General features: G+C 51.4%; 2 protein-coding genes across 7 annotated transcripts in view; one reads left to right on the forward strand and one right to left on the reverse strand.

Moving 5' to 3' along the window:
- The window catches only part of LRRN3 (leucine rich repeat neuronal 3), a 34,259-nt gene extending 27,210 nt beyond the window's left edge, over positions 1-7,049 (reverse strand). Inside the window, exon 1 of one of the 2 annotated variants that reach the window (XM_036327294.1) lies at positions 6,909-7,049. The gene's annotated coding sequence lies outside the window, so the exon portion shown is untranslated. Of the gene's footprint in view, positions 1-6,608 lie in introns of both variants that reach the window. The other variant, XM_036327292.1, reaches the window with a different exon arrangement.
- IMMP2L (inner mitochondrial membrane peptidase subunit 2) overlaps positions 1-15,087 on the forward strand; it is a 493,454-nt gene that overhangs the window by 251,031 nt on the left and 227,336 nt on the right. The window lies entirely within an intron of this gene.

Below are 15,087 nucleotides of genomic sequence, written 5' to 3' on the forward strand. Positions count from 1 at the left end.
CCGTGAGAGGACCAGACAGTCCGTGTTTCCCAAGCGAATGGGCCCGGCCGCTCACACAAGGCGATGGCGTGCGGGGGGAAGACAGTCCACGCTCATCTTACAGGGACATTTCGTGTGGTTTCACTCAGGACTTCGCAGGAAAAGAGCTCCTGGGTTCCGGAAGTGCTCAGAACATACGCGTTTTTCACATGGCGAGAGCCTTGGCGGCCGCTTCCCATCGGATTGTGCTTTCTCTTAAATGACCCAGCAGCGTAACCCAGGCTCAGTCCCGTATGTCTTCCCCTCACTGTCTTGTTCTCAGGGCCCTAGACCTGGGTAGTGTGAGGCCAGTGACCGTGGCCTTCGGAGAAATCAGAATGTGGTCTGTCTGTAGAGGTACCTGGGAATCATTAAGCTTTCTATACAGACCACTGCGGTCCCATGTGCCCTTTGCAGAATATGCTGAGTTTGGTGTTTCTGAGGGACTGGTTTTTGATGAGAACAGAATGAAATGTAGAGCCCGGGGCCCTGCCAGCGAACAGTGAGAAGACCAGGATGTCCTGGGAGTCAGGACAGTGATGAGGAGACTACCCTAATGACTAAAGGCCCAGAGGAACTGTGTCTCTGAAAATGCACATCTGTTTCTAACATTTTATGAGGTTTTATTTATTTTTTTCTTAACAAAAGTAAACTGTGAATTAGCTGACAATGTCACCTAAATGCCTTGACCTATCCGTGTCATGAGACTGAGAGCGAGCATGCAGCCAGGTTTATACCAGCAGAATGAATCTGCTAAAATGTTTGCCTTTGGTTTTTTATAGTCACGGTATTAATTTGTAATTAGTTAGAGGAAATTTCTCAGAAGCACAAATCAGTCCTGTCTACCACAACGAAAATGAGGCCTAAGTATCTCCTGCAGGTCAGATACCCATAGTATTGATGTCGTTGCTAAGTGTGGCCGGTTCCAAGTCTTCCTGAATGAAGGCCATTGGTGGCCCTGGCCCATGAGCAGGCTTAGTCCCTGGAGTGGCTGCTTTGTGAGGTCAGGAATCATCTCCCCTCCCCCTATTCGGGGAATTAAATTCCAGGGTTTCAGGCCTCTGGCATATGTAGAAAATGCTGCCTGTTGATGCTAAGCCTTTAACCTTTAACCGGTGGTTCAGTGGGTCTTGGGGGTGGGGGTCTGGGCCTTTAAATGCGGACCTGGAACAATGGTGGTGTCTACCCTGCTGCCTAAACAGCGTGGCCGGTACCTGTGGGAGTAAAGCTTGAGGCGGCAGCCGGAAGGACATGTGTCCGAGGACAATATGCTCTGGAAAGACAAAGGTCTCCCCTAGCAGGGCTCTCAGGAAACGTGAATAGATTTACTGGCATGGAGGCCTTTGTATGTCATTTTCTCCCCAGGACAGACAAGCCAGGAGGGAGATGCCCAGGAAAGGGCCTTAGGCTGGCGCTTCATTTCTGGGCGGGACTTCAGGTGACTCTGAGGACTTGGCTCAGCATCTCCCGGCCGCCAGGAGCGAGCCCGGGTAGTCTCCTCGCCCCATCTTGCCCATCTTTCGGGAGACCTTTGCCGAGTATCTGTTTATCGGAGTGCGAATGCTGTCAGACAAACATATGGGTGAGGAGGTAGGAGAACACGCAGTCATTCTCTCTAAGAATAGATGGTGGTTGTGTCTGTCATGTTTAACGCAGGCACATCATTCGCCGGGGGTTAAATTAAGAAGTGCAGATTTTTCTTGTGAAGACCTACCCACATGAAGTGTGGATGGCATGAAGGAAGTGCTGGGAGTTGGGGAAAAGGGACTGGATCTTCACTCACAGGCTCCCAAAGAGCCAGGCAGTGCCACGGTCAGTGCTGTGCCCGGCATTGGAGTCAGGGGGCCTCATGCCTCCCATGTCAGCCCTCTAACCCCGAGCCTCCTTCTCCAGTCTCCAAACACAGGTGACTGTCACCATACCCCCCACCAGGTGGTGGTAAGAAGCAAATGTCATTGTTGAAAAAGTCCATGTGAACGATATGGTCCCACGCCCTGGCCGGGTTGTTCAGTGGTTAGAGCGCCACCCATGGACAGGAGGGTCAGAGGTTCGATTCCTGGTCAAGGGCACGTACCCTGGTTGCAGGTTCCCCAGCCCCAGTAGGAGCATGTGCAGGAGGCAACCAATCACTATCTCTCTCTCTCACATTGATGTTTCTCTCTCCCCCCCCCCGCCCTTCCACTCTCTCTCTCTAGAAATTAATGGGAAAAAATACCCTCGGGTGGGGATAAATCACACACAGAACGGTATAGCTCCCAATAAGCATTCACAATGACGCTGTTAATTTTTGTACCCTCTTTCCTTCCCCCAAGTTTTTGCGTCAGTTAATTACTATCATCTTAAGCAAAATTTGGGGAGCACATTTAAAAACAGGGGGACATTTGCCAGTGAGAAAAAATAGGGCTGAGAAATTAAGGAGGTGCCTACAAAGGCTGTCCCTCCACATTTGGAAATGAAAGGGCAGGGTGGGGTGGGGGCAGAGAGAGGGAGGGGGGATGTCATCCCTAGGAGGTCTGCATTGAGTGTGAGGGTGGGTCCTGAGGACAGACATTATGTATGAAGAGGGCACAGTGGGCGCCTTCAAACATCACAGCGGACCCCCCTCATTAGTAATGGTGTGGGGGGTCGTCAGAGCCCCTGGACAGACTTGCAGTAGATGGTCAGTAGCTGAATCTCTGTGGGTGACTGACAGCAGTATTTTTTAAAAAATATATTTTATTGATTTTTTACAGAGAGGAAGGGAGAGGGATAGAGAGTTAGAAACATCAATGAGAGAGAAACATCGATCAGCTGCCTCCTGCACACCTCCTACTGGGGACGTGCCCGCAACCAAGGTACATGCCCCTGACCAGAATAGAACCTGGGACCCTTCAGTCCTCAGGCCAATGCTCTATCCACTGAACCAAACAGGTTAGGGCTGATAGCAGTATTATTACTCAGGCGTTTTAAGAACAGGACAAATCTGTCATTATAGAATATATCCAAAAGATGAATTACAGGTGTGTGTGATTTGGATGTTATATACTCAGCAAATCTGGAAAGACATTTCCTATGTATTTTATTTTATTTTGGTACATATCATTGCGCTTCTCCCATCTTTAAAAAAACAAACGAAACAAAAACTATCTTTGAAAAACTGAGTAGGCCGAGTTTTAGTGGGGTGCACTCTAAAGCGTCCTGCCCAGGCCTCCAAGATGAAGCTGTGTATTTGGGGCAAGGATGGTAAAGCCTCTGGGCCTCGGTTTCCTCACCTGTGAAATGGGCTCTCAGACTGCCCACTCAAAGTCCCCTTCAACACAAACATCCCGTTATTCAATGAAAACACCTTCCCCTTCATCGCTCCCTACGCTGAAGCTGTGTAATGTGCTTTTATGAATTACAGCTTTAAAAATATAGCCCTCCTTCATCACGGCCTAAAGATAAATAAACATCACAGTGAATGGTTACATGCAAACCTGACAATTATGCAAATATAGTGGATGGGTGCCATGCTGCTCCCCTGAGATTCGAGATGAGCCTGGTGTGCCCTTTGCTGACTCTGCATGGAACGGCCTCTACACGGCGCCTGCTGAGACCTTCTCGACCCTCCCAACAGGTTCAAGAGAACATTGCCTCCCCCTGGGACTTTCCCTGCCCTCTGGCACCACCTACTTGCTCTGTATTAGAATTTGATTTCCCTGTACATTTCGGCTGAAGGGGTGACTGTGATCCTGCTCTACTTCCTGGAGGCCAGCGGACCTCACTGTATCAGAGGGAGGTGGGAGGGGCTCCCTGGCCCTGTGTGGGATGCATGTCCCGTGGCTGCAGGCGGTGCTGCCCTGGTCTCGCTGCACGGCCAGTGTCGGAGCCTCACCTGTGACAGCGCTCACAGCTCCTCTAGTGCCTGGCCGCACCGCCACCCCGGGTTGCACAGGTGGCTGCACCTCGGAACCAGGCCTCCCGGGAGCACTGTGGGGCTGCAGGCCCGCCCAGTGCTTCCCCGGACTGGCTGGAGCTCTCACAGTTTTGGTGATTCTCTAGGGGCACCCTTCCCCAGGCTGCAGGGAGGGCCCATTTCTCCCAGGCTGTTAGCTTCTGTGCATGATCTCGTTCCCATTCCCCAGCACACACCTCGTCTCCAACCATCTTCAGGGGCTGCCAGTTCAGTCATAATGTTTACCGTACAGAAGCGTTACTTTCTAACTCAGTACTAAGCCTTTCCGATCAACTTATTTAGTTTGCAATAAATACCACAATGCCACATCACCTAGGAATTTCACGCCAGAAAAAAAATTAGGGTGAGGGTGAGGGAAAGTTAAACATCAAACTCATTTGTGGTTAAAGGAGGGGGTGGGGCGCAGTAGGTGTAAAAAAGACCAAAGAAAGAATAAAATACAGTTAGTGAATCCTAAGCTGATCGCCTTTTCCTTCCATCCCTATGTTGCCAGCCTAGGAAGCTGATCACACTGTCTGTTAAGCCATTAACAGCAACAGCCAGGACCAAACAAAAAATCCAAATCCCACCCACTCGTCCGTATTCTAACTCAGCATGTTGCCTGTGACAAGGCACTCCCTGAAGAGATGGTCCTTTAAGCTTGTATTGCTGAAAGCTATTATTTATGGCAAAACCACGCAACAGGGGGGTGGACCAAGGTTACGTCTTCCAGGCATGCTCACCTGTCCATCACCTGGCCTGGGTGGGTGTGGATCAGCTCACCAGGCTCCGGGCCTGGACCCAGCGTTTCTCAGACTCCAGCGGACACACTGTGGACCTCTGTAATCCACAGGCTATGGATTGGCTTTCCCTGGGTTAGGGCTCGGGTCTGCTGTTGGGGGGGGGGGGGGGCGTCGATTGCCATTTCATAATGGACCGGGCAGGGTCTCAGAGTGTGTGTTTGGGATGAAAAGTTTCCCGGAAGAAGCTCGGAGACACCCCATCAGTGCTGCAGTGCTGCGTCTGCACCAGGCCGCCTGCCTGGGGAGGGGCCTGTCTCTCCCTCGCCAGTCCTCTGGGTCGGGAGCACTTGGGGGGACGGCAGCAGAGCCAGTGCACAGGCTTCCCTGGGCCAGAGGCAGCAAGTCCTCCTGTGCCTCCTGTGGACGATGTGTGCGTGAGGCAGAGCGAGCCCGCCCAGCTCAGTGCCGTTCATGCTCATCTGTCACCGAGAGAGGAACCCTCGCCTTAAACTCGCTCATTCGCGCTCCGCTCGGGAAAATGGGGAAATCGAAGCCGCTGGCACCCTGTCAGGCCTGCTTACCGCCGCTGTTAACAAAGGTCACCGCAATTAATTGTCTCCTTACATTACATATTGTAAGCCAGCCGGTGTGTTTTTTTGACACATTTACCGGAAAGTGGCAGGATCTAAGTGGCTGGTTATTATCGGTTGGTTTTTCGGGCTCCTCTCAAAAACCAGGGAGCCAATGACCACTCTGAAAGCGCAGCTGCAGGAAAAACATCTCCTGCGGTTTGAAGGAAGTGACCTAATGAACTGGGGGCGAGTGGGGCTGGGGGGGGGGGGGGCGGCCAGGCTCCCGTCTGCAGGGCCGTAAGGGGGCGGTGAGCACCCGCGATCGCCGCCTCTCTCTGAAAGCCGATTCCTTTTACGAGCCTGGAAGTACCCATTCGCCCCAGGAATCACGCTCCATGGATGCTCATGGTTTCCGGAGAGTAAGTCTGTGTTTGCCTCTGAAGCTCAGGAGGAGCCATGTCCGTCACAGGACCCGGCCCGTGTTCTAGGGGGACACTTCCAGGCCTTCCTCCCTCATTTTCTCACGATCCCCCTTCTCCCCAGTCAGGGGGGGCTCTGCGCCTGTCGCTAAGCCTGCCTCCCCTGGAGCCGAGGCCGGAAACAAGGACATATTGTTAAAAACGAGTCCAAGGGGAACTCGGCCGCCCAGCGCAGTCCCAGCAGAGGGAGCGCAGCCGCGGGAGCTCGCCGGCCTCGGAAACGGAACTGGACCGGCGTTCCAGCCGCCGCGGGCTGCTCCCCCAGGAGGGGACGGGACTCCCGCTGCCCCCTCCCCAGCGAGGGCCTGGTACGGGGCAGCCATTTACCGATCCCTCGGGCAGCCTGGCAGGCAGGCAGGCACTGGGACGCCTTCCCCACTCGGCTCCGTGGTGTCAGCCCCGGACTTCCAGCAGCGGCTGCCTCCGTCCGCGTCCCCCGGCGAAAGCGAGGAAAATGCCCCGTTTGGGGGATGGGCGCGAACCACAGAACGGTGTGTGCTCTGCTTTTCCTCGCAAAGAATGCGAAGAAGGGGGAAGCCCGCCGGCTCCCTGCCCCCCTCTCCTCTCCTCTCCTCTGTCCCCGCTCCCTCCTCGCTCTCTCTGCCTCCCTCGCCCCAGCCCTGCGCGCCTCTCGCACTGGCCGCCTCCGAGAGGTTCCGCTGGGAGACCTGCGGGAGCAGCCGGCACAGGGCCAGGCAGGCTCGGCGCCCGCCCCGGGCTTCTGCGTCTCCATTTCTGCCCAAAAGTCAAAGGGAAGGGAAAAAGGCTCTTAGAATTGAGACCGGAAGAAAACATCACAGCAGAACGGACCGCGGAGTGAACGCACCCGCGGAGCCCGGAGCCAGCAGCGGCGCGAACCCCGAAAGGCGCGCGTGAAACTTACCTGGCGCCGCGGCCCTGCCCGCGCAGCCCCCGTCCCCGCGTGTGCTCGCCGGCCTCGGGCGCGAATCACATGGTGGTGCGGGGAGAGGTGCGGGTGTAGCGGCGTGTCGGCCGCACGGGCTGGAGGTGTGCGCGCCCCCGGCTCCCTCCGCGGGCTCCGAGGGGGAGGGCGGCGGCGGCTCGGCCCCTCCGGGCAGCGCCCTCAGCGCGCAGGCTGGGGCTCACCGTCCAGGGCGGGCAGCGCCCGGGCGCCCGCGCGCCGGCCCCGCGTGCCCATGGCGGCTAGTGGCGCATCGCTCACCCCATCAGCTGTCACACCGACTGGGCGCCGCCCGCTCCGCGCCCCTTAATAACCGCGCGCCCTCCGCTCCCGGGAGGAGCCAATCGCTCGGGCGGCCGGGAGGGAGCGCTCGCAGCTGCGCCCGTCTGGTTGGCTGAAGCGACCTGTCTGTCCTGTGCCTCCGCTGCTTAGGATACAAATAAATGAAACAGGTTTGCACATTTCCCCAGGACCGGCCCCCTCCCTCCCTGCCTCCCTCCCTCCCTCCTTTCTATCCTTCCTTTTTTTTTTTTTTTGAGGGGGAGGAATTTTTGGACAAGTTTCCCCATTTTTTAGGTTATCAGGCTTTCAGAGAAACTGTTTTCTCCCTGAAAATAGCAGGGCGCACTCCTTAGGAGAATTTCCCAAATGTTAAGAACACGGGGCGGGGGCGGGGCAGGAGGGGGCGGCGGGGCGGCGGGGGGGGGGGGGGGGGGGGCGCCCTCAGAGCCTCCCACTCCGCCAGCCCGTGGAGCTCACCAGGGCCCCATCATGCAGGAAGGGCTGCCTGCAACTGTGAGTGGCATTTGCTTCGCTATAGGTCCTACTTAAGTCGGCATATTGCTTGCTGTTCAGCAACATTTTTCTTTGAAGCAATGGCATTTCTTATCTGGATTGATAGATTTTTAAAATAACGCACACATTCTTTGCTTCTCTTTATAACTCACAAACATTGGCATATGAAGGGGGTGTTTTGAAAAATATGTATTTCCAATTACATTCACTTACTTCTCCTTATGGGATGCAAGTAATCTGCCAGCCGCATCCGCGTGGGTGCATGTGTTGGTGGTGGTGGTGGTGGTGGTGGTGGTGTGTGTGTGTGTGTGTGTGTGTGTGTGTGTTTGGGGCGTATGTTTTACTCTTCGGGGGCAGTGTTTCAACTGTAACATATTAAATACTCAAGAAAGCAATTTTTCTTCATTCTTAGACCTATTGACTCTGATGTACATTTTCCTGGAAAATATACAATGTGCACTACATAAGGAAAACATTTTTTGAGTTATCAGAAATTGGGAAAAGAAACCCAGAAAAGCATAGCCGTGTATATTTCTGAAAGAACACCTGTGAGTAAATAGACAGCAATTTTTTAAAATGCGTGTTTTATAACCTCAATTAGTAATTAGTATAGTAGAGAAACATGTTATTGAGAAGAACGGAACATAGGATTAATTTATCAACAGGTCAAAAATAGGCTAAATACATGATCCAGCCCTAGTTTTGAGAGACTGCCCTCTAGTGGAGTAAAAAGGAGTGACATGTTCATATTAGATTTTCTGGGGGAAAGAAAAGCTTTGCCATCTAATTGCTCCTCAAGTGTTTATTGAAATGACATAGACCAGTCGCTTGCGGGTAGAGTATCATAATACAGGAAATTAAAAAAACAACATAGTTTTGTTTCTGACAGCTAAATATTTTTGCCCTGTGGTTTTCTTTAAAAAGTTCCCAAATGCTTTATATTTTCCTTACTGAAAAATGTGTTCAAATAGTTTCTAAACTTTGGAATAGAAATAAATTCAAGACAAAAGTAGCGTCTTGATTAATCTAATAATACTTATTCCAGACAGTTAGTGTAAGCTTTTATTTTTTTACTTGACACTGTAGGTTTTACTCTGTAAATGTTAGGGGTCTGTGGTCGAATGCTGGGATGTGGCTATGGAGTGTCCACATATAGTTCAATGTCCTTGTGATGATAGAAATCATCATCATCATTCTTACTCCCCCACTTTTACTCTTTCCAGCTCCCACTTCTTGCATATTTCAAATCATTTCAACACTCGCAGGATTTTATTTCCACGTATGAAATAATTATATAGAAATTGTGATAATTATTTGAAAAAAGTTTTCATTTTCTGCCATTGGGTTCTTAAGCAGTTCATTCTGGTTGATTGGTGTTGACTGTGTAATTGGCAAACCGGTAATCAAAGCAGTTATAATGCGCTCCCGTAATGAAGGCAAATGGTGATAATCAGACAGAGAGACGAGTAACCTACTTTCTTGGCTTATAAATGAAACCAACAATCATACCTAATATTTAAAATGTCAGTCTCTTTCGGAAATCAAAGCAAATATCTAAGTTTTAACTTAGTGAGAGTTGAATATTTTAAATGCTCCCTTATGTCATATCGTAGGAAGTTGTTTTACCTAAATGGCGACCTTTTTGGCATATGGGGATGCGATTGCTTTTCTTGCAATTGTCTTTGTGTTATAGACATATACTAGTATATGATAAATTCAAAAGACTTCATATTCATGTTTATAAGTTAAACATCATGGACCGTTAGAAGTGAGGTTGCAGTGTGAGAGAGGTTTTTTGATTATGGTTTCCTTCTTTGGCTACCAGAGCCTCTGCAGCGCAGTGGAAATCGGTGTTTCAGGTGATTTTCACTGATCCTTCAGATCTGTCAGTTACTGGAAATATGAAAAGTGACTCTCCAAAAAGATCCGTTAAAAACTCTCTGAGTTATCACATCTTAACGAAGCACCACATGAAGACATTCCATTGTGACTGAATGCGGTTTTCAGGGCTTTTGAATTTGTACAGTTGTAAATGGTCATCGAACTAAAACCGCAGAATCTTCAAACCCTCGTGTCCCGAGGCCTAAAAGGTCAGGAGACCCAAGTGCACAGCTGGTGGAGGGAGCGGGCCCAAGAGCCGACGTCCTTCAGGACTTTTCCCACCACAGCACCCCTCACCTGCCGGGTCACCGAGAGATCCCCGCTTTCACTTCTGTTCTTCCCGCCCCCTTTTTTCTTACTTTCTCGAGTTTTTTCTTTAGCATCTACTAACACTTTAGAGAAGATCACCCTTGGAAACGCACGGTAACACATGGACGTCCCCATCAGCTGCCTTGTTGCTAGTCGGCAGGGTTTCCTGAATGAGTTCAGTTCTAATTACAAGGTATGAAATAATGTTAAATGAAATGATGCTAAAGCACAAGTGAATAGTCACAGTCTTTCAATGCCGTGGAAAGAGTTCTGCCTTATTATCAGATAAGAAAATGAAGGGGTGCAATGAGCACGGATTCATTGATTCAAGGTGGCAGTTACTAACTTGTGAAGGTGGTGGTTATAGGGTGGAACCCTGAGCAGTGTGTGGTGGTGTTGGAGAAGTGGTCTGGGTAGTGGGCGGGAATATGGGTTCCCTGGACAGACCGCCTGCCTTGCCATCCTGGCTTTGGGACCCTGAGCAAGAACTTAGCGGGTCTGGGACTCTGCCTCGTTGCAGGATCGCTGTGAGGATGAAAGTGGTGACTGTGTGTGCGAGCTTAGACAAGTGTCTGGAACATAGTGAGCTGGAGCGAGTGCTGCCATCACCAGTATTGCCACTATCATCATTGTCGCTGTCATCACCGCCATCTCGTCACCATCATCGGTCCAGCCTTCCCCGTTGTTGGGAAGGCCCCTCTACCTCCTGCACCAAGCCCCTATCTCCCGCCTGTCTGCCCATCCTCAGCGAGTTCCTTTCCTTCAACAGCTCCTTCCCTCAAGGAATTGCCTCTGACCCTCTAACAAGATGTTATCTCTCATTTGACCCAAAAGAGCATTCTTTATCTTCTCTATCACGAATCGTTTCTAAGTGCATTATACTTATTTTTATCATTTGAATCATTTCCCTTTTTAACTGATAAGATTCCCCTGGAGGGAATCTATTTCTTTTTTTTAAAATATGTTTTTATTGATTTTAGAGAGAGAGGAAAGGAGAGGGAGAGAGAGATAGAAACAACAATGATGAGAGAGAATTATTGATTGGCTGCATTCTACATACCCCCTACTGGGGTTCGAGGCCACAACCCTGGGCATATGCGCTGACTGGGAATCGAACCGGTAACCTATTGGTTCATAGGTCAACACTCAACCACTGAGCCACACCAGCTGGGCTATTTCTTATTCATCTTCAAGCTCCATAGCACATAATAACATGGAGAAAACAACATTTGTTGAGTACTAACCGTGTATGTTTTAAAAGTTATTTGCTCTTCGCAAGAGCTTTCTAAGATAAACGTTTTGATCCCTACTTGACTATGTAGAAACATTGGTTGAGAGAAGTTAGGTTACATGCCCAGTGTCCCCCAAACTATTAAATAATGGGGCAAAACCTCAAACCCAGTTCTGTCTACTTACAGAACCCAGGGTTTTTTTTGTTTGTTTGTTTGTTTGTTTTTAGGGCACAAGGCACTCAATATTCATTTGTAAAATAAATGAAAGCTTGATTGATGACCGAGCCAACCAGTTCGATGTAGTCAGCAAGAAGGGACGCTAAAATAAAAGGCTGTCTCAGAGGAGTGGATGCGATGCATGAGACAGTGGGCACTGGGATTACGCTCACTCTGTGTTAACGGCAGAGCGTATATCGCGGGGAGTTGGCACACGGAGCTCGGAGGAGGGCGGCGCCCAGCGGGAGGATGCCCTGAGGCGACTCTGTCCCTGTGCAGGACCTTATGCGACGCCTGGGGTATGTTGTGCTGTGGCTCCTCTTTGCCTTGGTGTGGGCTCCTTTGGAAGGTGGGCTAATGAAAGGTATCCTTTACGTCTGAGCAAAAGACCGAGGCCGCGGTTTTGAGCGAGGGAAAGCAACCCTTCCTTGTCAGTAAAATACTGAGGCTTCTGTTTACATTGCACCGTCCAGAAGCTCAAGGGCCCTCTGACTTTTCATGAATATTTTATGTCACTTTGGCTTGACTTCCGCTGGGCGGGAGAACAAGGGTGGCTGTTATCACTCCCGTCGCTTGTCATCCTTCCTTGGCGGAGAGCAGGGGAGGCCCGAGCTGAGGTTCTCTGCCTTGTCTTTAGTGACTGTGCACCGAGCCTCTCCTTAGCGTGGGGAGGAGTGGTCAGCCACTCACTGCACCTAGCGAGGGTGGCAGGACAGATGGGCGTTCTCATGCTTATAACCCGCCCTGATGCCACGGCCGGATTTTCAGCTTCCAGTCTAAAATTATCTTCACTCCATCTTGGCGTCCTCCTCCCTTCTGGTAGGACTCTATTTTGGGGTGGGTGCTCAAATGTGTGGTCTCTGGACTATCTTGGGAAATGAGTTGACGAGGTGGTTAGGTAGAAGTAATTCTGGGCACATGCTAGGTACTCAATACAGATTTATTTCTGAGGGCTACTGCCCCGTTCATGATCACTCTGAATACTTCATTTGGGCCTGACTCTCCTGGGACTCGGCCTCTCCACCAGCTGGTTTCTGTCTCAGGGGGCCGGGAAGGGGACAGGAGTTCTGCGTAGACGCTAAAACCACGTTAATGTGCATGGAGACATGTGCAGGCTTTGCTCGAGAGGATTCATGCGTTGCCTGTCGGTGGCACTGACTGACCTGTTTCTCTTGTGGGAGACCTGTTCCCTGCCAAGAGAGGCGGGGATTGCTGCTCTGCCCCTAGGCCCATAATGCAGAGTAACTGACAGGAATGTGACTGAGTAGATGGGTGAATGAACTTGGACGAGAGGTTCGATGGGCAAAATCATAGCAGGTTTAGGAACAGCAGCACCGAGTCTTCACGTCTGCAGCTGTGGAGCTGGAGGCTCCAGTCAGTGAGGCCAAGGCGGCGCTTTGGCTCCTGGGTGAGACGTTAGCCATAAGCCGTGGCTGGTGCCGCTCCTGTTCACACGGAGAGGCCTGGTGCCAGTGGGAGCCCCGAGGAGGAGCCCATCCCGATTCCTGGGGAAAGCGCTCACAGTGACACGTCACCGATGGGGCGCACGTGCTGCTGGCAGCGAGTTGGTATTGTTATCTTTGCCGTTAAATTTATTATAGCTGTTGTTCAGGAAAATACAAATGATTTTCCTTGAGCGAGATCCGAAGATACCGTGGAATCGATCAGAATTTGAAATCCATATCGCTAGGCAAATGCAGAAATCATGCATGCTGAAATGAGAAATTCCTCGAATAATCACACACGGCACGTGTTGCGTGTTCAGTGCAGGCGGTGCGGCAAGCACGCCAGGCACACGGGTGTGTTTCTCCAGTTCTGTGAGGCGGTGGGCATGCCCCCCTCTTCTCAGAAGAGGAAGCTGAGGTTCAGAGAGGTGGCTAACGGGGCATCACAGAAGGGCAGGCCCAGTGTCCACACTCTCGAAACCACATTTCCTTCCTGCGCATGTCCCGAGGCCCTCCTCCTCCTCTTCATGCCTGCTCACTAGCACGACGCTGCTCCCCGTGTTGGCTGATTTGTCACCAGCTCCCCAGCACACCCACAGGAGAGCGCGAACAGTGATTCCGCTGTGCCTCACTTTTCTCACTTAAGATCTTGGCCCCTACTCCTGCCTTCCTAATTGGATGGTTTCAACCCAGTGTGAGGTGTCTGTGGATGCTTATCCTCAAAGGCACACGCATTAGCTCAACTCAGACGGCCTTTTTTTTATTTTCACGTTGGTTTTTATCCATTGCCTGTATTTGCCTGCCTTTTGGAGTCAATAGTGAAGATGAATGACACGTGCATGACTCTGTTAGAGACATCTCTTTAATGCGGCGTTGCCCAGAAAGTAAAGATGCAAATGTCTAACTAGATAACACACATAAAACTTCAGCATTGCTAAGCATAGAGCTACTTTACTATTTTATTTTTTATATATTTGAGACTATAAAAAGCCAAAATGCACACTTTCCTAACAAAAGGCGTTGAAAGCTGTATCCAAGATAATTGCTCCACAGAAAACTGGGAAATCAAGGCTCTTCGGGCAGAGACAGAAAAAGAGCAAGAGGAGCTCAGGTGCGGAAGGCAAGGAAATGCTTGAGAGCGCGCTCCTAGGAAGGCACCGCGCGCCTCTTGTGAGCTCCGCTCTCTTCCTCTCCGTCCCGTAGGCCTGGCGCAGGGAATGAGTGAGTTAACCCTCACCATTAAGAGCGCTTTTCGGGTCTTTAACCTTTGGAAAGGGATGTTTTAGCGCAATGATGCAATGCACACTGGGGCTTTGGGGGTCCCCCAGCGAGGGAGGGGGGATACTTCCCGGGAGGCTTGTGTGGGCTGCAGGGCGGTGGGGAGGCCTTCACACAGCCCCCATTACTAGGGGCGGCTCGCTGGTCTGCACATCTGAGTAGCTGTCTCACTGGAAGTCTGTGCTCACCCATGAGGACTGCATGACGGAGCCGAGAAAGGAGGGAGGGGAGCAGACAGGCCGCAGATGCCAGGCAGCACTCAGCGCGTCCTGCAGCAACAGCCTGCCCGGGGCAGGAGGCGCGTTTACTGTCCCCGCATTCTCAGTTCTTCTGGTGCCATCAGCGCACATTCCTCTGCCTGGCGCAGTGAAAAGCCGCAGGGCAGATGCTCCTCCGGCTGGTTCCTGACCCTGATGCCAGCCTTGGCGGGTCTGCAGGGAGCACCATAGCCCGGGAGCCATAAGCTGCGGATTCTTTGTTCACCTGGGCTCGCCTCCTCGTGCTGGGTGACGGAGTGGTACCGGCTGTCTCTGTGCGGTGACAAAGCCATGTCCAGACGAAGACCTCGGTATCTGCAGCCTCCGAACTGCCACCGGTGCTTCAGAATGGCTGCACCGCAGGCTGGTGCTCAGCGATCTTCAGGGAGCATCCAGTTCAGAGTCGGAGTGCAGAAGCTCTGCTTCCAGAACGTTCCTTCTAGCTCCTGCCAGCCGACAGCAAAGACAGTAGCTCCCACCTGGTTGGCGCGGCTCAGTGGTTGAGCGTGGACCTATGAACCACTCAACCACTGAGCCAGGAGGTCATGGCTCCATTCCCGGCCAAGGCACATGCCTGGGTTGTGGGCTCCATCCCCAGTGTGGGGCATGCAGGAGGCAGCTGATCCATGATTCTCTCTCATCACTGATGTTTCTCTCTCTCCCTCTCCCTTCCTCTCTGAAATCAATAAAAATATATTTTTTAAAATGAAAGAAACAAAGTAGCTCCCACCGAAAAGCCAGATGATCTTCCTCTCCCTGCCGCCCTCCCCAAGGTCCCTTCCAGCTCAGATATTTTATGGTTCCAACAAAGAATAGTCAGAATTACCAGGTAGGATCCAGGAAGTGTTTCCTGCACACAGATGATGAGCTTTGACCTGTCCTAGGCCCTAAGGATAGGCGAGGAGATGGAGAGGGAGAAATGACCCGCCAGCAGTGCACACATGTTCTTACCTGGAACAGTTTATCTTATTTCCCTACAAACAGCCCCTCCAGTGTGGCTCAATGGTTGAGCATCAACCCATGAACC

The sequence above is a fragment of the Myotis myotis genome, unplaced genomic scaffold (assembly GCF_014108235.1).
Source record: "Myotis myotis isolate mMyoMyo1 unplaced genomic scaffold, mMyoMyo1.p scaffold_m19_p_11, whole genome shotgun sequence".
In the NCBI taxonomy this organism is placed as follows: Eukaryota; Metazoa; Chordata; class Mammalia; order Chiroptera; family Vespertilionidae; genus Myotis; species Myotis myotis.